The sequence below is a fragment of the Bombina bombina genome, chromosome 4, assembly GCF_027579735.1.
Source record: "Bombina bombina isolate aBomBom1 chromosome 4, aBomBom1.pri, whole genome shotgun sequence".
NCBI classification, from domain to species: domain Eukaryota; kingdom Metazoa; phylum Chordata; class Amphibia; order Anura; family Bombinatoridae; genus Bombina; species Bombina bombina.
The window spans coordinates 288,156,737-288,180,651 of NC_069502.1; positions in this window are offsets into that span (position 1 = coordinate 288,156,737).

Here is a 23,915-nt window from a genome sequence, read left to right on the forward strand (position 1 = left end):
AATGTGAGGAGTGAAAGAAAGATCTGAGTCACTTTTGACCCCAAGACATCAGGCATGCGGGGTAGGGGTAATGATGGAGTTGTCAACAGTTATAGAGAGATTGGGGGTGGAGATTTTGGAAGAAGGAGGGAAAATAAGGAGCTCATTTTTGGAGAGATTTAGCTTGAGGTAGTGAGAGGACATACAGGAAGAGATGTGAAAAAGACAGTTAGTGACACAGGTTAGCAAGGAAGGAGATAGGTCTATCCTCTTTCACAAGATCTGCCACTATATGTAACAAGAAATTTTGAAAAACTGGAAGAGTTGGCTGGAAAATGGTAAATGAGACTTCATAATGATAAAAGTAAGATTTTACATTTTGAAAACATAAATAAGCATGCATCTATTGCTTAAATTACACCAAATTTAAAAAGCAGTATTCAATGCCAGACAGCAGCATCTAACACAAATAAGATATAAGCAAAGGGGTATGTATGAAAGGGGAAAACATAATTCTGTCCCTATAGAAATCTATAAAAAAAAACTTTACTTTGTGTATGGATACAGTTTTGAGAACTGATTATTATAAAGGACACTGCAAAACCATAAGGGGTTCAAAGAAGAACTTCAAAATAAATAAGGTTAAAGGGACACTAAAGTCAGAATTGAACTTTCATGATAGAGCACCCAGTTTTTTCCAATTCACTTCTAATTTGTGCACAGGTTTTTTATATGCATATTTTCTGAGACACCATCTCCTACTGAGCATGTGCAAGAGTTCATAGTTATAAGTATATTATTTTGTTATTGGCTGATGGCTGTCACATGATAAAAGGAGCTGGCAAATTAAAGTACATTTTTAAATTTGTCAGGACAAAATCTACTGCTTATTTCAAATTCAGAGTATGCTCTATTGCATTGTCTTTTTATTTATTAGGGTTATGCAGTCCTACTGTATTAATTATCCTTTCATGGAGGATTCATTTTATGAGAAGAGGTTAGCCAAATTAGGTGTGTTAACTCCAGAATAAAAGGGTCATGAAAGGTTATATTATTACTTTCTACAAATATATGTATGGTCCATGCAGATAGTTGGCATTGACATAAGAAAATTGTTTGTGACAAGAGGTCATACTTGTAACAAGAGGTCATACTTTAAAGGCTAGAGGAAATACAACCAATCTTTTGGTTGAGGTATTGACTGCCAAAGAGGATCTGTAAATGCTGAACTCAGTGGACGTTTTGATTTCTTTAAACCTCAAATATTGTATAACCACCTTGCTTAAAATACTATAAGAAACCGATGTTTAACAGACTTTTTAATTTTTAAGGGGTTTTCTCAGACCTTTAGGGTACAAAAGCTTATGTGGTTAATGCAAAAATATAACTTTGGGCCAGATTCCAAGAGGAGAGCTATTTATCGCTCCCACTCGTCCATTAAATGCTATCGACTTCGGCTTTTTGTGCACATCGGGTACAGCACATATTACAAGTAATGCTCCCACATTAACATGGCGCACACAAATAGCTGGTTACAATATTGCAACTGCGTTAACATCTTCCCCATAGACTTCAATGGAGCGTGAAAAGTGATTTGTGAAATGTCTTTTCCTTGAGATATTAGTTTCATGAGCAGGTTTTATTGAATCTAGGACCACATCTCTGGCACTTCATTTTGCAGTCACTATTTTCAATGTTTACATTTTTCTGACAATATCCTACTGAGGTTAGAACAGGCTAGATATATAAACGAAGCACAAAAATTACCATACTACATAGACAAAGAACATAAATGCTCTTTCGCTGAAATAAAATGCTAGTTTAAAGTAAATGTGGTTTTAATACTCTTTAAAAGTATCAAATATTTTTTTGTTGACAGTTCCTATAATTGAGCATCATAAAACATAGGTTTTCCTTTCATATTTTTGGTTATGTTGGAATCTCCAAACATGCAATCTTGTGAAAGCAATAAAATAACTGTGTTTGATTAAAAACAAATGTGTCATGGGAAATCAAATGATTTCTTTTCTGCCAAGTTGTGCTGCACATAAAAACTATTGTTTCAGTTAGAATGTAACCCAATTACATGGTTTCTAGGAACTTAAGTGAACTTTCATATTAGCTTTTATTTGGAATTCAATTTATAAATAACAGATTGGCAATACAAGGTAAGTAGAAAAAAAGATATAATCATGAATCTGAAACAAGCAGACAATTAAAGGGACACTGAACCCAAATTTTTTTCTTTCGTGATTCAGATAGAGCATGCAATTTTAAACAGCTTTCTAATTTACTCCTATTATCACATTTTCTTCATTCTCTTGCTATCTTTTTTTGAAATGCAAAAATGTAAGTTTAGATGCCGGCCCATTTTTGGTTAACAATCTGGGTTGTTTTTGTTGATTGGTGGATAAATTCATCCACCAATAAAAAAGTGCTGTACAGAGTGGTGAAACAAAAAAAAGCTTAGATGCATTCTTTTTCAAATAAAGATAGCAAGAGAATGAAGAAAAATTGATAATAGGAGTAAATTAGAAAGTTGCTTAAAATTGCATGTTCTATCCGAATGACGAAATAATTTTTTTTGGTTCAGTGTCCCTTTAACCCTTTGGCTGCTAAGTCATTTCCCACCTGGATGCTAATATTTTTTTTTATTATTATTATTATTTTCTTGCGGCTAGATTAGGAGTTTTGTCGGTAACGACCCGAAAATCTAACGCCGGCTTTTTTCTGGCCGCACCATAAAAATAACTCTGGTATTGAGAGTCCACATAAAGGCTGCGTTAGGCTCCAAAAAAGGAGCGTAGAGCATTTTTAACGCAGCTTCAACTCTCGATACCAGAGTTGCTTATGCAAGCGGCCAGCCTCAAAAACGTGGTCGTGCACGATTCTCCCATAGGAAACAATGGGGATGTTTGAGCTGAAAAAAAACCTAACACCTGCAAAAAAGCCGCGTTCAGCTCCTAACGCAGCCCCATTCTTTGCTATGCGGAAACACTTCCTACGTCTGCACCTAACACCCTAACATGTAACCCGAGTCTAAACACCCCTAACCTTACACTTATTAACCCCTAATCTGCCACCCCCGCTATCGCTGACCCCTGCATATTATTATTAACCCCTAATCTACCGCTCCGTAAACCGCCGCTACTTACATTATCCCTATGTACCCCTAATCTGCTGCCCTAACATCGCCGACCCCTATATTATATTTATTAACCCCTAATCTGCCCCCCACAACGTCGCCTCCACCTGCCTACACTTATTAACCCCTAATCTGCCGACCGGACCTGAGCGCTACTATAATAAATTTATTAACCCCTAATCCGCCTCACTAACCCTATAATAAATAGTATTAACCCCTAATCTGCCCTCCCTAACATCGCCGACACCTAACTTCAATTATTAACCCCTAATCTGCCGACTGGAGCTCACCGCTATTCTAATAAATGTATTAACCCCTAAAGCTAAGTCTAACCCTAACACTAACACCCCCCCTAAGTTAAATATAATTTACATCTAACAAAATTAATTATCTCTTATTAAATAAATTATTCCTATTTAAAGCTAAATACTTACCTGTAAAATAAATCCTAATATAGCTACAATATAAATTATAATTATATTATAGCTATTTTAGGATTAATATTTATTTTACAGGCAACTTTGTAATTATTTTAACCAGGTACAATAGCTATTAAATAGTTAAGAACTATTTAATAGCTACCTAGTTAAAATAATTACAAAATTACCTGTAAAATAAATCCTAACCTAAGTTACAATTAAACCTAACACTATACTATCATTAAATTAATTAAATACAATACCTACAATTACCTACAATTAAACCTAACACTACACTATCAATAAATAAATTAAATACAATTCCTACAAATAACTACAATGAAATAAACTAACTAAAGTACAAAAAATAAAAAAGAACTAAGTTACAAAAAATAAAAAAATATTTACAAACATAAGAAAAATATTACAACAATTTTAAACTAATTACACCTACTCTAAGCCCCCTAATAAAATAACAAATACCCCCAAAATAAAAAATGCCCTACCCTATTCTATATTACTACAGTTCAAAGCTCTTTTACCTTACCAGCCCTGAACAGGGCCCTTTGCGGGGCATGCCCCAAAGAATTCAGCTCTTTTGCCTGTAAAAAAATAAACATACAATACCCCCCCCCAACATTACAACCCACCACCCACATACCCCTAATCTAACCCAAACCCCCCTTAAATAAACCTAACACTAAGCCCCTGAAGATCTTCCTACCTTATCTTCACCATACCAGGTTCACCGATCCGTCCTGAAGAGCTCCTCCGATGTCCTGATCCAAGCCCAAGAGGGGGGCTTAAGAGGTCCATGATCCGGCTGAAGTCTTCATACAAGCGGGAGCTGAAGAGGTCCATGATCCGGATGAAGTCTTCATCCAAGCGGGAGCTGAAGAGGTCCATGATCCGGATGAAGTCTTCTATCAACGGCATCTTCAATCTTCTTTCTTCCGGATCCATCTTGCAGACCTCCGACGCGGAACATCCTCTTCTCCCGATGCCTACTAGCCGAATGACGGTTCCTTTAAGGGACGTCATCCAAGATGGCGTCCCTCGAATTCCGATTGGCTGATAGGATTCTATCAGCCAATCGGAATTAAGGTAGGAATATTCTGATTGGCTGATGGAATCAGCCAATCAGAATCAAGTTCAATCCGATTGGCTGATCCAATCAGCCAATCAGATTGAGCTTGCATTCTATTGGCTGATCGGAACAGCCAATAGAATGCAAGCTCAATCTGATTGGCTGATTGGATCAGCCAATCGGATTGAACTTGATTCTGATTGGCTGATTCCATCAGCCAATCAGAATATTCCTACCTTAATTCCGATTGGCTGATAGAATCCTATCAGCCAATCGGAATTCGAGGGACGCCATCTTGGATGACGTCCCTTAAAGGAACCGTCATTCGGCTAGTAGGCGTCGGGAGAAGAGGATGTTCCGCGTCGGAGGTCTGCAAGATGGATCCGGAAGAAAGAAGATTGAAGATGCCGTTGATAGAAGACTTCATCCGGATCATGGACCTCTTCAGCTCCCGCTTGGATGAAGACTTCATCCGGATCATGGACCTCTTCAGCTCCCGCTCGGATGAAGACTTCAGCCGGATCATGGACCTCTTCAACCCCCCGCTTGGGCTTGGATCAGGACATCGGAGGAGCTCTTCTGGACGGATCGGTGTGATACCCGGTGAGGTGAAGACAAGGTAGGATGATCTTCAGGGGCTTAGTGTTAGGTTTATTTAAGGGGGGTTTGGGTTAGATTAGGGGTATGTGGGTGGTGGGTTGTAATGTTGGGGGGGTATTGTATGTTTTTTTTTACAGGCAAAAGAGCTGAATTATTTGGGGCATGCCCCGCAAAGGGCCCTGTTCAAGGCTGGTAAGGTAAAAGAGCTTTGAACTTTAGTAATTTAGAATAGGGTAGGGTATTTTTTTTATTTTGGGGGGCTTTGTTATTTTATTAGGGGGCTTAGAGTAGGTGTAATTAGTTTAAAATTGTTGTAATATTTTTCTTATGTTTGTAAATATTTTTTTATTTTTTGTAACTTAGTTCTTTTTTATTTTTTGTACTTTAGCTAGTTTATTTAATTGTATTTATTTGTAGGAATTGTATTTAATTAATTTATTGATAGTGTAGTCTTAGGTTAATTGTAGGTAATTGTAGGTAGTTTATTTAATTAATTTATTGATAGTGTAGTGTTAGGTTTAATTGTAACTTAGGTTAGGATTTATTTTACAGGTAATTTTGTAATTATTTGAACTATTTTAGCTATTAAATAGTTCTTAACTATTTAATAGCTATTGTACCTGGTTAAAATAAATACAAAGTTACCTGTAAAATAAATATTAATCCTAAAATAGCTATAATATAATTATAATTTATATTGTAGCTATATTAGGGTTTATTTTACAGGTAAGTATTTAGCTTTAAATTGGAATAATTTATTTAATAAGAGTTAATTAATTTCGTTAGATTAAAATTATATTTAATTTAGGGGGTGTTAGTGTTAGGGTTAGACTTAACTTTAGGGGTTAATACATTTATTAGAATAGCGGTGAGCTCCAGTCGGCAGATTAGGGGTTAATGTTTGAAGTTTGGTGTCGGCGATGTTAGGGAGGGCAGATTAGGGGTTAATACTATTTATTATAGGGTTAGTGAGGCGGATTAGGGGTTAATAACTTTATAATAATAGCGGTGCGGTCCGCTCGGCAGATTAGGGGTTAATAAGTGTAGGCAGGTGGAGGCGACGTTGAGGGGGCAGATTAGGGGTTAATAAATATAATATAGGGGTCGGCGGTGTTAGGGGCAGCAGATTAGGGGTACATAAATATAACGTAGGTAGCGGCGCTTTGCGGTCGGCAGATTATGGCTTAATTATTCTAGGTAGCTGGCTGCGACATTGTGGGGGGCAGGTTAGGGGTTAATAAATATAATATAGGGGTCGGCGGTGTTAGGGGCAGCAGATTAGGGGTACATAGGGATAACGTAGTTGGCGGCAGTGTACGGAGCGGTATATTAGGGGTTAAAAAATTTAAATATAGTGGCGGCGATGTGGGGGGACCTCAGTTTAGGGGTACATAGGTAGTTTATGGGTGTTAGTGTACTTTAGAGTACAGTAGTTAAGAGCTTTATAAACCGGCGTTAGCCCAGAAAGCTCTTAACTACTGACTTTTTTCCTGCGGCTGGAGTTTTGTCGTTAGATGTCTAACGCTCACTTCAGACACGACTCTAAATACCGGAGTTAGAAAAATCCCATTGAAAAGATAGGATACGCAATTGACGTAAGGGGATCTGCGGTATGGAAAAGTCGCGGCTGAAAAGTGAGCGTTAGACCCTTTTTTGAGTGACTCCAAATACCGGCGGTAGCCTAAAACCAGCGTTAGGAGCCTCTAACGCTGGTTTTCACGGCTAACGCCAAACTCCAAATCTAGGCCTAAATTTTTTAAAACATTTTTTTTTTAACTTTTTTTATTTTTTTCTACAGACCCCCAAGAATTTCACTGTTGGAAAGGTTAGGCGATTACCTTTCCAACAATGGGTCTTGGGGGTCTGTAGCTGCTTAGATGCCTGAGATACAGGCTTCTAAGCAGCATGCCCCCTCCTCCTATACATAACATTGTTAAGTATAAATAAAGTTGCGCGGTGACATCATCACGTAATTGCGCGTGACGTCACCGCGCATCACATGAAGCCCCGGCGATGCCTGTCACTCTACAGGCATGATCGCCGGGGTAGGAGCATTAAGGAGCCCCCAGATCTCCCTCAAGGTGGGAGAGGGCTCATAACGGCTCTGAGCCATCATTAGCACCAGAGTGAGAAACTCTGTGACGGCTCAGATCCGTCATTAGCACTCAAAGGGTTAATGGGACATAAACCCACAAATCTTTTTTTAATAATTCACAACAGTTTTCAAAAAAGGTTTCAAATTGACTTCTATTATCAAATTTGCTTTATTCTCTTGTTATCCTTTGTTGAAGATGCAGAGATGCACTACTAGGAGAACCAAAGACAAAAGGCATAATAGTGTAACCACCAATCATCATTTAGCTTCCAAGAGTGCCGCATTGCTCCTGAATCTACCTAAGCATAATATTCAGCAAAAGACACCAAAAGAATGAAACAAATTAGATAATAGAAGTAAATTGTAAAATTGCATGCTCTATCCAAGTCATGAAATAAATATTTGGGGTTTTATGTCCCATTTAAACAAGCTATATTATTCTGCATATATAACATAAGCCTATATTCTAATAAAAACTCATTAGTTAAATTAATCTCTTGTAACATAAAAATTACAGAATTCCGAGATTACAGCCATGACATGCAAGGTCAGCTCCATTATGATCAATGGAGTCACATCTATCTTACCATCTCGCAGCATAGAATGAATTCACTGTCAAGTAAATTAGCATCACAAAAATGCCTTCAAAACCTTAGAATTCAAACAAATTAAAACAGGAAACAAGACACAGTCTATAACAAACTCTCCTCTAACATACACCCAAAATAAAACTTTGAAAAAGTAAAAAGGGAAAATGAAAAAAATAAATAAGACTAAGTCAACCTTGCTTGCTTTGAAATAGTGAGACTCAGCTGTGAAAGGACATACTTCACATGGGCAATAGACTCTTTATAAATTCCAACTGCCTTGCTGAGTTGTAGGTTGAAAACCCCAACCTCTGGAACTCCATTGAATGACCCTTACCAGTTCCAAGCTTGCAACTGTAGACTTCATCCTAATAAAAGAGACATTCAAATATTTTATAATGGCAAACATTTACATAAACTGTTTTGCAAGTGGGATTCCGAAGTGTTGAGGTTGGAATTATTGCTTACTGTGTTGCACTTCTATATACGTTAATGGTAGGAACAAATACTAATGATGAGATAGGTGAAGTGATGCTCAATGAATTTAGAATATGATCTGGCCTTTACAATGAGGCTCCATGGCAGCCTCACACATTTCTATGAATGTATGTTCAGCTTTAGATGATCCACTGCATATTATAACATGGAAACTGGTGATGAAGCAGGCCTCTTAGTGAATTTAGCAGATGGTATAGCATATAGCAGGATTTTCTTATAGAAGGGCACTGGTATTTTTGTTGGCAGGGCCACCATGGGGGCTGGAGCAGGTTGTTCATGGTAAGGGTCAGATGGTCTGTGGTTTGAATTGTGCGTGTAATGGACAAGGTCAGGGTGTTCCAAGGGTAGGTCAGAAGAAGCTGTGGGGAACATTGGCAAAATAGTGGTGGGCATATGTGAGTTGGTCACAAATGAGGGGGCACATGGGGAAGTAACCATTATGCTGCAAAGCTAGTGTCCCCATGGTCCACCTTGGCATTGCCACTAAGCATGATCAGAAAAACTTCAGCATACTTAAATATAGAAGATAAATTCCATAATACGTGTGAAAAATAGAAATGCATATGAAAGTAATTTTTATATTTTATATATTATATATTCATAGCAAGATAAACATTCAAAAAATATTTCGAAGGCATTTAAAACTATCTCTTTTTAAGAGTTTGAACAAACACTTTTTTAACACAAGAGCAAAAAGTGTCCCTTTAATTATTTTATATGGATATTTTTTTTAGTGTAAAGTCTCTATCTCCACAAGATTGATATTTACTAATTATAAATATAAATGTTTCAGATTAATTTATCTGTCATAACTAAGGACCCGATTACAAGTGGCACGCTATTTAGCTCAAGTGTAAACTTTGCTAGAAGTAATCTTTTTGCGCATGTCTGGTAGCGCACATTTTACACGCTGAAAGTAAAAAGACTGCACACAAGTGAAACCCGATGCACGCTAAACAAAGGACTTCACAATATTGCGACCGTGTTAACGGATTTTCCCCAAATACAAGATTTATTCATATTTCACATTCCAAATTTCTTCACTTACAGGATAATGTATTTTTTATTGTAAATACATATTTCTATATATATATCTGTATATACCTATACCTTTATGTATTCATATAGATATACAGTATAGGTAAAGATATCTATTTTACATTAATATTATAACATATATATATAGAAATGTATATTTAATAAAAAAAATTAAAACATTTTCTATGTGAAGAATATAGGAGCATAAAATATACGTATTGTGATTCAGTTTTTGAGATTAAGGTGTAACACAGTGTCAAACCCCATGAAGAACTGCCAACCTTAATGTGCATTATTGAAATATTAAATATTAAAAAATTAAAAATTATTATCATTTTCTCTTGTAAGGTGTATCCAGTCCACGGATCATCCATTACTTGTGGGATATTCTCATTCCCAACAGGAAGTTGCAAGAGGACACCCACAGCAGAGCTTTAATATAGCTCCTCCCCTAACTGTCATAGCCAGTCATTCTCTTGCAACTCTCAACAAGCAAGGACGTTGTAGGAGAAAGTGGTTAAATATAGCTAGTTTATTTTCTTCAATCAAAAGTTTGTTATTTTTAAATAGTACCGGAGTTGTGCTATTTTATCTAAGGCAGTAAATAGAAGAAGAATCTGCCTGAGGTTTCTATGATCTTAGCAGGTTGTAACTAAGATTCATTGCTATTCTCACATATGTCTGAGGGGATTACACAGATGAGGTAACTTCAGCAAGAGAATGGCGTGCAGTTTATTCTGCTATCAGGTATGTGCAGTTATAATTTTTTCTAGAGATGGAAAACACTAGAAAATGCTGCTGATACCGGATTAATGTAAGTTAAGCCTGAATACAGTTATTTAATAACGACTGGTATCATGCTTACTCCCAGGGGTAATACCCTTATGATATTTACAATATAAAACGTTTGCTGGCATGTTTAATCGTTTTTATATATGCTTTGGTGATAAAACTTTATTGGGACCTAGTTTTTTCCACGTGGCTGGTTTAAATTTTGACTAGAAACAATTTCCACTGTTGTAGTATACAAGTTACAGTTGGTGCAGTTAAAATTACAAACTGTGACATCCAGCTTCCCTCAAAGGCCCTCTGAATGCTATAGGACATCTCTAAAGGGCCCAAAGGCTTTCCAAAGTAGTTTATTGGGGAAGGTAGGGCCACAGCTTGCTGTGGCAGTTGGTTGTGACTGTTAAAAAAACGTCTATTTCGTTTTTTTGATCCGTTTTTTGAATTAAGGGGTTAATCATCCATTTGCAAGTGGGTGCAATGCTCTGTTAGCCTATTATACACACTGTAAAAATTTAATTTGATTTACTGCATTTTTTCACTGTTTTTCAAATTCGGACAAAATTTGTTTCTCTTAAAGGCACAGTACCGTTTTTTATATTTGCTTGTTAACTTGATTTAAAGTGTTTTCCAAGCTTGCTAGTCTCATTGCTATTCTGTATGAACATGTCTGACATAGAAGAAACTCCTTGTTTATTATGTTTAAAAGCCATGGTGGAACCCCCTCTTAGAATGTGTACCAAATGTACTGATTTCATTTTATGCAATAAAGATCATTTTCTGTCTTTAAAAAATGTATCACCAGAGGAATCTGACGAGGGGGAAGTTATGCCGACTAACTTTCCCCACGTGTCAGACCCTTTGACTCCCGCTTAAGGGACTCATGCTCAAATGGCGCCAAGTACATCTAGGGCGCCCATAGCGTTTTCTTTACAAGACATGGCGGCAGTCATGGATAATACACTGTCAGCTGTATTAGCCAGACTACCTGAACTTAGAGGTAAGCGAGATAGCTCTGGGGTGAGACAAAATGCAGAGCATACTGACGCTTTAAGAACCATGTCTGATACTGCCTCACAATATGCAGAAGCTGAGGAAAGAGAGCTTCAGTCAGTGGGTAATGTTAATGACTCAGGAAAGATACCTGATTCTAATATTTCTACATTTAAATTTAATCTTAAACACCTCCACGTGTTGCTTAGGGAGGTTTTAGCTGCTCTGAATGACTGTGATACCATTGCAGTGCCAGAGAAATTGTGTAGACTGGATAAATACTTTGCAGTGCCGGTGTGTACTGATGTTTTTCCAAATACCTAAAAGGTTTACAGAAATTATTAATAAGGAATGGGATAGACCAGGTGTGCCGTTCTCTTCCCCTCCTATTTTTAGAAAAATGTTTCCAATAGACGCCACCACATGGGACTTATGGCAGAAAGTCCCTAAGGTGGAGGGAGCAGTTTTTACTCTAGTAAAGCGTACTACTATCCCTGTCGAGGATAGTTGTGTTTTTTTTTTAGATCCAATGGATAAAAAATTAGAGGTTACCTTAAGAAAATATTTATTCAACAAGGTTTTATCCTACAGCCCCTTGCATGCCCCTGTCACTGCTGCTGCGGCGTACTGGTTTGAGTCTCTGGAAGAGGCTTTACAGGTAGCGACTCCATTGGATGACATACTTGGCAAACTTAGAGCACTTAAGCTAGCCAATTCTTTTATTCTGATGCCATTGTTCATTTGACTAAACTAACGGCTAAGAATTCTGGTTTTGCTATACAGGCGCGCAGAGCGCTATGGCTTAGATCATGGTCAGTTGACGTGACTTCAAAATCTAAGCTACTTAACATTCCCTTCAAGGGGCAGACCCTATTCGGGCCTGGTTGAAGGAGATTATTGCTGATATCACTGGAGGACAGGTCCAAATCTAGGGCCAAACAGTCTAATTTTCGTGCCTTTCAAAACTTCAAGGCAGGTGCGGCATCAACTTCCTCTAATAATAAACAAGAGGGAACTTTTGCTCAATCCAAGATGGTCTGGAGACCAAACCTGACATGGAAAAAAGGTAAGCAGGTAAAAAAGCCTGTTGCTGCCTCTAAGACAGTATAAAGGAAAGGCCCCCTATCCAGGAACGGATCTAGTAGGGGGCAGACTTTCACTCTTTGCCCAGGCATGGGCAAGAGATGTTCAGGATCCCTGGGCGTTGGAAATTATATCCCAGGGATATGTTCTGGACTTCAAAGCTTCCCCCCCAAAAGGGAGATTTCACCTTTCACAATTATCTGCACACCAGATAAAGAGAGAGACATTCTTACACTGTGTACGAGTCCTCCTAGTTATGGGAGTGATCCATCCAGTTCCAAAGGAGGAACAGGGACTGTTTGTGGTTCCCAAAAAAGAGGGAAACTTCAGACCAATTTTGGATCTAAAGATCTTAAACAAATTCCTCAAAGATCCGTCGTTCAAGATGGAAACTATTCGTACCATCCTACCACTGATCCAGGAGGGTCAATATATGACTACACTTGATCTAAAGGATGCTTATCTTCACATTCCGATACACAAAGATCATCATCGGTTTCTCAGGTTTGCCTTTTAAGACAGGCATTACCAGTTGTAGCTCTTCCCTTGGGATTAGCTACAGCCCCAAGAATCTTTACAAAGGTTCTAGGGTCACTTATGGCGGTCCTAAGGCCGCGGGGCATAGCAGTAGCCCCTTATTTAGACGACATCCTGATACAGGCATCAAACTTCCAAATTGCCAAGTCTCATACGCACGTAGTACTGGCATTTCTGTGGTTGCATGGGTGGAAAGTGAACGAGGAAAAGAGTTCTCTATCCCCACTCACAAGAGTTTCCTTTCTAGGGACTCTGATAGATTCTGTAGAAATGAAAATTCACCTGACGGAGTCCAGGTTATCAAAGCTTCTAAATTCCTGCCGGGTTCTTCATTCCATTCCGCGCCCTTCGGTGGTTCAGTGTTTGGAAGTAATCGGCTTAATGGTAGCGGCAATGGACATAGTGCCATTTGCACGCTTACATCTCAGACCGCTACAACTATGCATGCTCAGTCAGTGGAGCGGGGATTACACAGATTTGTCCTCTCAACTGAATCTGGACCAAGAGACCAGGGATTCTCTTCTCTGGTGGTTATCTCGGGTCCATCTGTCCAAAGGTATGACCTTTCGCAGGCCAGATTGGACAATTGTTACGACAGATGCCAGCCTTCTAGGTTGGGGGTGCAGTCTGGAACTCCCTGAAGGCTCAGGGATCGTGGACTCAGGAGGAGTCTCTCCTTCCATTAAATATTCTGGAACTAAGAGCGATATTCAAGGCTCTTCAGGCTTGGCCTCAGTTAGCAACTCAGATTTCAGTCGGACAACATCACGACTGTAGCTTACATCAACCATCAAGGGGGAAGGAGAAGTTCCCTAGAGATGTTAGAAGTTTAAAAAATTATTCGCTGGGCAGAGATTCACTCTTGCCACCTATCAGCTATCCATATCCCAGGTGTAGAGCACTGGGAGGCGGATTTTCTAAGTCGTCAGACTTTTCATCCGGGAGAGTGGGAACTCCATCCGGAGGCATTTGCACAACTGATTCATCATTGGGGCAAACCAGAACTGGATCTCATGGCGTCTCGCCAGAACGCCAACCTTCCGTGTTACGGATCCAGGTCCAGGGATCCCAAGGCGACACTGATAGATGCTCTAGCAGCGCCCTGGTCTTTCAACCTGGCTTATGTGTTTCCACCGTTTCCTCTGCTCCCTCGACTGATTGCCAAGATCAAGCAGGAGAGAGCATCGGTGATTCTGATAGCACCTGCGTGGCCACGCAGGACCTGGTATGCAGATCTAGTGGACATGTCATCCTTTCCACCATGGTCTCTGCCTCTGAAACAGGACCTTCTACTTCAGGGTCCTTTCAACCATCCAAATCTAATTTCTCTGAGGCTGACTGCCTGGAGATTGAACGTTTGATTTTATCAAAGCATGGCTTCTCCATGTCAGTTATTGATACCTTAAGACAGGCACGAAAGCCTGTCACCAGGAAAATTTACTATAAGGTATGGCATAGATATCTTTATTGGTGTGAATCCAAGGGTTACTCATGGAGAAAGGTCAGGATTGCTAGGATATTATCTTTTCTCCAAGAAGGTTTGGAAAAAGGATTGTCAGCTAGTTAAGCGTCTGGCAGATGTTCCAGACGTTCAGGCATTTTGTCAGGCTTTAGTTAGAATCAAGCCCGTGTTTAAACCTGTTGCTCCACCATGGAGCTTAAACTTGGTTCTTAAGGTTCTTCAAGGAGTTCCGTTTGAACCTCTTCATTCCATAGATATCAAGCTTTTATCTTGGAAAGTTCTTTTTTTGGTAGCTATTTCCTCGGCTCGTAGAGTTTCTGAGCTATCTGCCTTACAATGTGATTCTCCTTATCTGATTTTTCATACGGATAAGGTAGTCCTGCGTACAAAACCTGGGTTCTTACCTAAGGTGGTATCTAACAAGAATATCAATCAAGAGATTGTTGTTCCATCCTTGTGTTACACAATTTGGACGTGGTCCGTGCTTTAAAGTTTTACTTACAAGCTACTAAAGATTTTCGTCAAACATCTGCTTTGTTTGTTGTCTACTCTGGACAGAGGAGAGGTCAAAAGGCTTTGGCAACCTCTTTTTCTTTTTGACTAAGAAGCTTAATCCGCTTAGCCTATGAGACTGCTGGACAGCAACCTCCTGAAAGGATTACAGCTCATTCCACTAGAGCTGTGGCTTCCACTTGGGCCTTTAAAAATGAGGCTTCTTTTGATCAGATTTGCAAGGCGACGACTTGGTCTTCGCTTCATATTTTTTCAAAATTTTACAAATTTGATACTTTTGCTTCTTCGGAGGCTATATTTGGGAGAAAGGTTTTACGGGCAGTGGTTCCTTCCATTTAAGTTACTGCTTTGTCCCTCCCTTCATCCGTGTACTTTAGCTTTGGTATTGGTATCCCACAAGTAATGGATGATCCGTGGACTGGATACACCTTACAAGAGAAAACACAATTTATGCTTACCTGATAAATTTATTTCTCTTGTGGTGTATCCAGTCCACGGCCCCCCCCTGTCATTTTAAGGCAGGTAATTTTTAAATTTAAACTACAGTAACCACTGCACCCTATGGTTCCTCCTTTCTCGGCTTGTTTTCGGTCGAATGACTGGCTATGACAGTTAGGGGAGGAGCTATATTACAGCTCTGCTGTGGGTGTCCTCTTGCAACTTCCTGTTGGGAATGAGAATATCCCACAAGTAATGGATGATCCGTGGACTGGATACACCACAAGAGAAATAAATTTATCAGGTAAGCATAAATTGTGTTTTTTTTTTATAAATACTGTAAAAAATATCTAAATAGCCCATAGAATATATAGATAGATAGATAGATAGATAGCAAGAGGATTTGCACTCTCTCCTTCAATCAGCATGCCAGGGTGACAAGATCAAAGGAGATCTACCAAGGCAAAGGACCCACACTATCTGGACTTGGATCCCTGAAACATCACATATCAAATAAAAATATTTACTTAATGCAGCAATCCCAGAGAGTGTGGATCCTTTGTCTGGGTATATATATATATATATATAGACAGACAGATAGATATATAGATAGATATTTATATATTTTTTTTTACAGTATGTATAATAATTTCTAATAATAATTAATATTATTATTTTTTAATATTACATTTTTTGATATCGTGCATATTTTACATTCCTATGTCCTTCACAAAGAAATGTATAAGGTATAGGTATTTACAGATATATATAGAAATATTTATTTACAATAAAAATTCCATCATCCTATATGTGTAGAACATCTGAATATTAAATATGTACAGTATATAAACAGTAAAACACATAAATACATATGTAAACACATATATATAAATGCACACACACACACACACACACACACACATATATATATATATATATATATATATATATATATATATAAAACGCTGCACTCACCGGTCTTGAGAATTATATAATTTATTCACAATCGCATCACATCAGCTGCATAATTACCAAGCTGATGTGATGCGATTGTGAATAAATCATATCATTCTCAAGACCGGTGAGTGCAGCGTTTTCTTTTGCACGCAGCACCCTGGCTGTTGCTTAAGAAGTTTTAGTGAGTGCACCTGTGAACTGGATATATATATATATATATATATATATATATATATATATATATATATATATATATATATATATGTATATATATATATAGGTCCAGAAATAAATTAAAGCACTCACTGTTCTTCAGTAAAAATACAAGCAATTTTATCCTGGTGTGACGTTTCGGGGTAAACAAGCCCCTTCCTCTGACAAACAAACAGTGAAACAGTGAGACTTATAAAGCCCTGATAGAGAAGGTTACCAGCCAAGCGACCTGTCCTCCTACGTTCAAGGTGTAAGGTGGTACCTGCTGTCTGTGTGGCCCCTCCCTCTGCTCTTTCACAACCAATTAAAAGCATAACCAGGTAGGCAGAAGAGCAGCAATGTACTACTGGGATCTAGCTGCTGATTGGTGGCTGCACATATATGCCTCTTGTAATTGGCTCGCCAGATGTGCTCAGCTAACTTCCAGTAGTGCTTTGCTATGCCTTCAACAACGGATACCAAGTGAAGGAAGCACATTTGATGATAAAAGTAAACTGGATAGTTATGTAAAAGTGTATGTTTTATCTGAAATAGGAATTAAACAAATGGGTTGCATTTAAGTAATGGAACAGAGTTAAAAAAAATGTGAAGGCAAATTTTAATGGTAGAAGGAATGATCCCATTTTCACTACATAACCCATATTAACATTCAAATGTTTCAATGTAACATTTAAATATTAAAATATAACATTAAAAAATCATATTTGAATACATATGAATACTGATTCCAATAGCCTTACACTGAATTCTATAAAATGTAACTTTCAAAAGAGATATCTGAATATTTACTGTTTAAGTTTAATCAAGAGAAATTGACACTTAGTTTCATAAAAACAAAGGTCAAATCAAATGTTGCAACATAATTTCAAAATGAATACATATGTAAACAGATATTATTTTTAGCAGAAGTGCCAAACCATTTACCCATTCCTAGTAAGAGCCCACTTCTGCTCTATGCTCTTAATTTGTACCATACGGTATGGCAAAAAAATAAAAAAAAGCAAAATGTTACTTTTTCAGCCATAAACTGTACATCATGTACTTCATCAATTGTGTCACCTTCAAAGCATATGCTTCTCATATGCCTAGATAAAGTGCAGCACTCATGAGCAATATACCTGCTTCTGGCTCTGCCTGATCTAATTACCTATGCAGGACTATAACTAAGGTTCCCACTCATCATGTTGGCAGCCAAAGAAATCATCTTACCGCTGGCTGTTATGTAATAGCATAAATAAGAATATAAATCATGATTTCACTTAACATGTGGGTACTCAGTCTACCTAATTTGTTCATCCATAACATTTTAGAAAAATTGTAGTCAGCTCTAGCTGTGGGATTTTTAAATAATTTGTCTTTTTCTTAATTTGCTTTAATTCTCATTTCCTATTTGTTTATACAGACCCATTCTATCTGAATCAATATTATACTTACATTTTATATGATCTATGATTAGGATTTGACCACAATTGCTATTCGAATATATTCAATATGCAAAATTGTTTAGGCACATTACAAGAAATTTATTAAAGGGACATGAAACCCAATTTTTTTTTTCAAGATTCAGATTCAGCATACAATTTTAAACAACTTTCCAAATGACTTCTGTTATCTAATTTGCTTTGTTCTTTTGGTATCCTTTGTTGAAAAGGATACCTAAGTAGGCTGATTTGTGGCTGCCCATAAATGCCTGTTGTCATTGGCTTACCAAAATGTTCACATAGCTTCCAGTAGTGCTTTACTGATCCTTCAATAAAGGATAGCTCGAAAATTGATAATGGCAGTACATTGGGAAAATGAAGTATGCATGGGTGTTTTTGAATTTGAAATATAAAAACATTTGCATTATATTTTCATTAGCAAAATGCTTCTAGTAAAAGTTATTACTGTTTATCTGCAGCATACGCACATATCCTGTGAAGGCCCGTGCACCAGTATTTAAACACCACATATTCTCAGAGAGTCAGCAGCAGCTTGTATTACACAAATTATGTTGTATTCAAATGTAATACACACCACTGACAGCTATCTGAGAAGGTGTGGTGTTTGAATGCTGGTGCACGGGCCTTCACAGGATATGTGTGTATGCTGCTGAAAAACAGTAATAACTTTTACTAGAAGCATTTTTACTAATGGAAGTATGGTGAAAAAAATTTTAATATTTCAAATTGAAACGCACCCATGAACATTTCAAGTTTAACCTGGAGAACTTGCCTTTTTTTTTTTTTTTTTTAACAAAACAGCTTCATTTATGGTTCTGTGAAAGTATGTACGCACATTAAAGGGACAGTACACTGTAAAATTGTTTTTCCATAAATGTATTTTAAATGACTTGTTATACCAACTGCAGAGTATAAAATATTTGAGAAATTGCATTTTCGGGTTTATTTGTGTATCTGAAGTAGCTGGTTTTGTGCTTTGAAACCACAGCCTATTACAATGGGTTGAGCTTCAGGTAATATCAGATGTCATTATGTTATCACTTTGTGTACACACACTTGTTTCCTTATCTCATATTTGTCTGGAACATCAAAGCTCAATACATAGAGAGAACAATGAAAAATTATCATTTTATTATTTAACTATCCTGCCCCCCACTGAGGGTGTAATCTCTTCTGCTGGCTGTGTTTACTTAGGCTTGTCAATAGCATATACGCCAGTATCAAAACTTTCAGTATAGGTTGGGAAACCACAAGCTAAATCAGCTATTTCAAATGCTGAAATATGAGTAAAAAAGGATCATTGGGAATAATTTAAAGGGGAGAAAGTTTTTGGGTGAACTGTCCCTTTAAAGTGATGGGAAATGCTATACTTTTATTTTGTGCAATTCGATGTAACCTTTAAAAATAATATGTTTCATTTATGAAAATACACAAATTTATAACTTACTGTAGTAATTTACATATAATCGCTTCTTTGCAACTGCATGCTCCGGCATCCCCGACATTAAGACCTTTTGTTTTTCCTGAAGTTTTCGCCATTGTCCAATAAAAATGGTGGCATTTTGGCATGTTTCAATGTAAAAAACAACAACAGGATCTTTTGCGCCTGTGTTATCAACATCATACGCAAAAAGATCCTGTGAAAAAGTCAGAAAATATATATATATACACAGGGCTCAAAATTTCCACTCGCCCACTAGCCATTGGCGAGTAAAAATTGAACTGTGATGAGTAGTGAAAGATAGTGAGTGAATGTCAAATCAGCATAGCTTTTCTAAAGCAAATATTCCAGCATTGACAAAATCAGTATAGGTGTCAGTTTCAGCTAATTCAAATGATTGTCCCCTTTAGCAAGCTAACGGCCACTCTTGGTTAGTAGTCCAGAGAACTAGCCACACAAATTTAAAAAAAGCAAACTGGACACTAAACAGTTTTGTTTCATGTCCCTGCTGCTTTAGATAGAACCTGCCCTGGTCTACAAAATTGTGCATCATGTGAGAGGGAGACAGCAAATGTATATATTTTTAATAATTGTGTTAAAATGACTTAATCTGTTATAGTTTAAAATTGCAAATATTAAAAATTACTACACAATAAGGTGTTTCATAATTTGTAAACATATACAAAGAGAGGTGTAGTGTGGGCAGGTGATGAGTGGGCTCAGTGGCGAGTAACATTTTGGCCTGGCTAGTAGCTTAGTATATATATATATATATATATATATATATATATATAGGCAATATCAATCATTAGGCTTCCAAAAAAGAGCAGTAATGCATTGCTGTCCACTTCAACCAACATCAAGGGGTTAAATGATCAGCAGTGGGAATTTACTTTTTAATAGACTGTCCTTTACCTTAGCAGCCTGTGCTGGTCTGTAGATATTTTTCAGGTACATGGATCAATCGGAACATTCTTTGGGAGACCAAGGAAGGCCTGGCAAAGTAGCTCAAATTGTGTTGGTTAGGAAATACAATTACATCATGTAAAGGAGAAATTAGACAAAAAAAATATTTTGTTCTGTGCAAAGTGAGGCTGCAGACAGCACAGGCTGCTAAGGTATAAAACAGCCTAACAACTAAATACACTTAGAGGAAAGAGACAACAGAAAAGCATAGCAGTTTAATAAAGCAGCATAAAAAATAAGAGACAATCAACTTCTGACATCCAGGTTGCTGACACTTGTCCCATACAGTGAGCCACAAGCCCCCAGTAGCGCATACACGCCGTGACCATCCCGCTGCTTCTCCTTATCATTGGCTGCTGCTGCTAAGTGCTCACCAGGTGATTCTTGAAGAGCTGAGCTCCTTGGGAAGCTGGGAAAGGAGAAGCTGGGGAATGGAAGCATAGAACAGGCAACTGCTGCATGGGGGTGTCGGCCAAGGTCCCCATGTCCAAACTCAACTGGGATAAAACTGAGCCTGATCTGAAATCCCAGGTGATGCAGCACAAAGCACCTTTCCTGTGGGTGTAGTTGAAGCATGCATGGAATATGTGGACCTGAGTTATCCATTGCAGATTACAGTTCCACATTTTTAAATTTTGCTGACAAGCCAGCCCAGGAATTACTGTATGACCTCTAAGCCGATGTGGAGCATGCTACATAGAAATCTACACCTTCCACAAACGTTCCACTTAAGACTCAGGACAAAGTTTTTCAGATAAAAGTTCTTCAGTAAAAAAAAAAAATTGTACAGCATGGGCTTCAAGGGCTTTTTTGAAAGTTTTAAGTTGGAGAAATAGTCCAAAGTGGTTAGTCTAAAGCTTTATCCATGTAGGCACGACATCTGAAGGTAAACATCCTAGTGCCTGGAATAATGTGACTGTGCTTTCAGCCAATAGAAGGTTAGAAGACCGTCTGTGCATAGATGCCCCATTTGTTAACTGATAGGGTGATGTCAGAAATCACTTAAAGGGACAGACGGAGCATGTGCAAAGTTCTCTGAGAGAACCTGTCTGAGAGAACTTTGCAAATGCAAGATTTTTTTTTTGTTTATTATTACTAACCCAACCCCATACCCTCCTATAAAAAACAACAAGCAATAAAAAAGAAATACAAAGCTAAACATGCAATCTACAATAGTATTTTATTTTATTTCCCCCCTAAAAAGTTTTTTTTTGGGGTGCTGCCCCTACTTCCTCTATGGAGGAGCCTCCACTGTATTTGATTTCATGCTGCTATAGTGTTGGTGGAAGATATCACTGCTGTTTTTATGGTGCAGACAGCTTTTATCATGTTGCTGGCACTAGATACCTATATCCCACTATGATAACTTTGGCGCACACTACTTTTATCATTTTATAGGGCATTATTGTTGAGGCAAGCCCTATGCAATTTACTGCTGGAATAATACTTCTGTGACAGTTTTTATGCTCTATTACACAGGAAGCAACATTTTAATCAACCTTTTTATACAAATGTTGTTGTCATGTGCAAGTTGTATTATTCAGGTGGATGCATTTTATCACATACATTTAATTATATATATTTGTTGGATTTCACATTTTACTTGGTGCAAGTAACAACACTTTTTTTGGTTAAATGTCTTTTCTTTTTGGCGACTTGAAGATATGAGTAACTGCATGATATTGACAGAAATAAATGGAAAAAACAAAGCGCTAAAAAGCATATAACGTTAATACCTTAGAGAAATCTTTATCAGATATTATGTTACATCAAACAACATTATGTGATATAAAATATTAAAAATCAAATAAAAACATTGTCATAGATATATGAAATCACTGTTGGTTTATTAAAAAATATAAAAAGACACCCAAAATGAATTGGGGACGTCTCCTCTTATAAAGAGAACCTAACTGTATGATATTGCCTTCTTCGGAAGGTTAATTATTATGTTTTGATGAATGGAACTCTAAATATGTAAACCTGATAATTATGTTAAGATAATTTATTCTATTAGGCCTCTTTGCTATAATGGTTAGTTGTGTTCTAGCTAAAATTTTATTTTTATTTTTTATAAACATATAAACATAGAATTTGACGGTAGATAAGAACCAAAAAGGCCCATCAACGCTACCCATACTACATGTTACTTTTTTCTTAGGATGGCCTTATGCATGTCCCAGGCAATTTTTAATTCATTTACAGTCTTTGTGTATACCACCTCAATTGGAAGTTTATTCTATGAATCCACCACCCTTTCTGTAAAAATAATGCTTCCTCACATTTCTCCTGAATCTGCTACCCTCAAACTTAAGATTGTAAACCCTTGTTTTGGCATTTGTTTTTTTTTGCGGAAAATGCCCTCAGATTTCACTTTATTAAGTCCCTTCATATATTTGAAGGTTTCTATCATGTCACCATTCTTTCCTCTAAACTACACATATTTAGGTCATAGAGTCTTTCTTTGTAAGTTTTATATTTTAGACCATGTACAATTTTAGTAGTCCTCCTTTGGACAGTTTCTAATTTATTTATATCTTTCTGAAGATATGGTCTCCAGAACTGTACACAGTATTCCAGATGTGGCCTAACTAATGATCTGTAAAGTGACATAAGAACCTTGATATTTTTGCTACTAATACCTCTCCAAATGCAACCAAGTATTTGACTGCTCTTACTGGCTGCACTACTGCATTGTGAACCAACATTTAAATAATCTGAAATAATAAGTCCCGTTCCTCCTTAGTTACAGACAATAATGTACCATTATGACTATAATTGGCCTTTGGGTTTTGGGATCCTATATGCATCATTTTGCTCTTGATAATATTCAATTTCAGATCCCATTTATTTGCCCAGTCCTTCAGTTTTTATATCACTGTTTATTTGATCAACCCCTCCTGGAACATCTACTCCGTTACAATTTTTTGTATCATCAGCAAACAAGCAAACCCTCCCCTGAATCCCACTTCCAATATCACTTATAAACATGTTAAACAAAATAGGGCCAAGAACTGACCCTTGGGGAACACCACTAGTAACTGACCCCTCATTCGAATGTACTCCATTAATTTAAACCCTCTGTCTTCTATCCTTAAGCCAGCATTCTACACACTTAACAATCATACGGGTAGATTAAGAGTCTTGTGTTATGAGGGGTGCGGTGCTAACGTGCAGTTTTTTCTCACCGCTCACTTACCTGCAGAGCTGGTATTACGGGCTTTTACAAACCCAGCGTTAAAAGGCAAGAAATGAGCATAGAGCAAAATTGTGCTCCATACTGCACTCCAATACCAGCGCTGCTTAAGTCAGCGGTGAGCTGGTCGTACGTGCTCATGCACGACTTCCCCATAGACATCAATGGGGAGAGCAGGCGGAAAAATAAAAAAGCCCCCCAAAATAAAAAAAACCCCTAGCCTAAACTAAACTACCAATAGCCCTTAAAAGGGCCTTTTGCGGGGCATTGCCCCAAAGAAATCAGCACTTTTACCTGTAAAAGAAAATACAAACAACCCCCCCAACAGTAAAACCCACCACTCACACAACCAACCCCCAAATAAAACCCTAACTAAAAAAACCTAAGCTCCCCATTGCCCTGAAAAAGGGATTTGGATGGGCATTGCCCTTAAAAGGGCA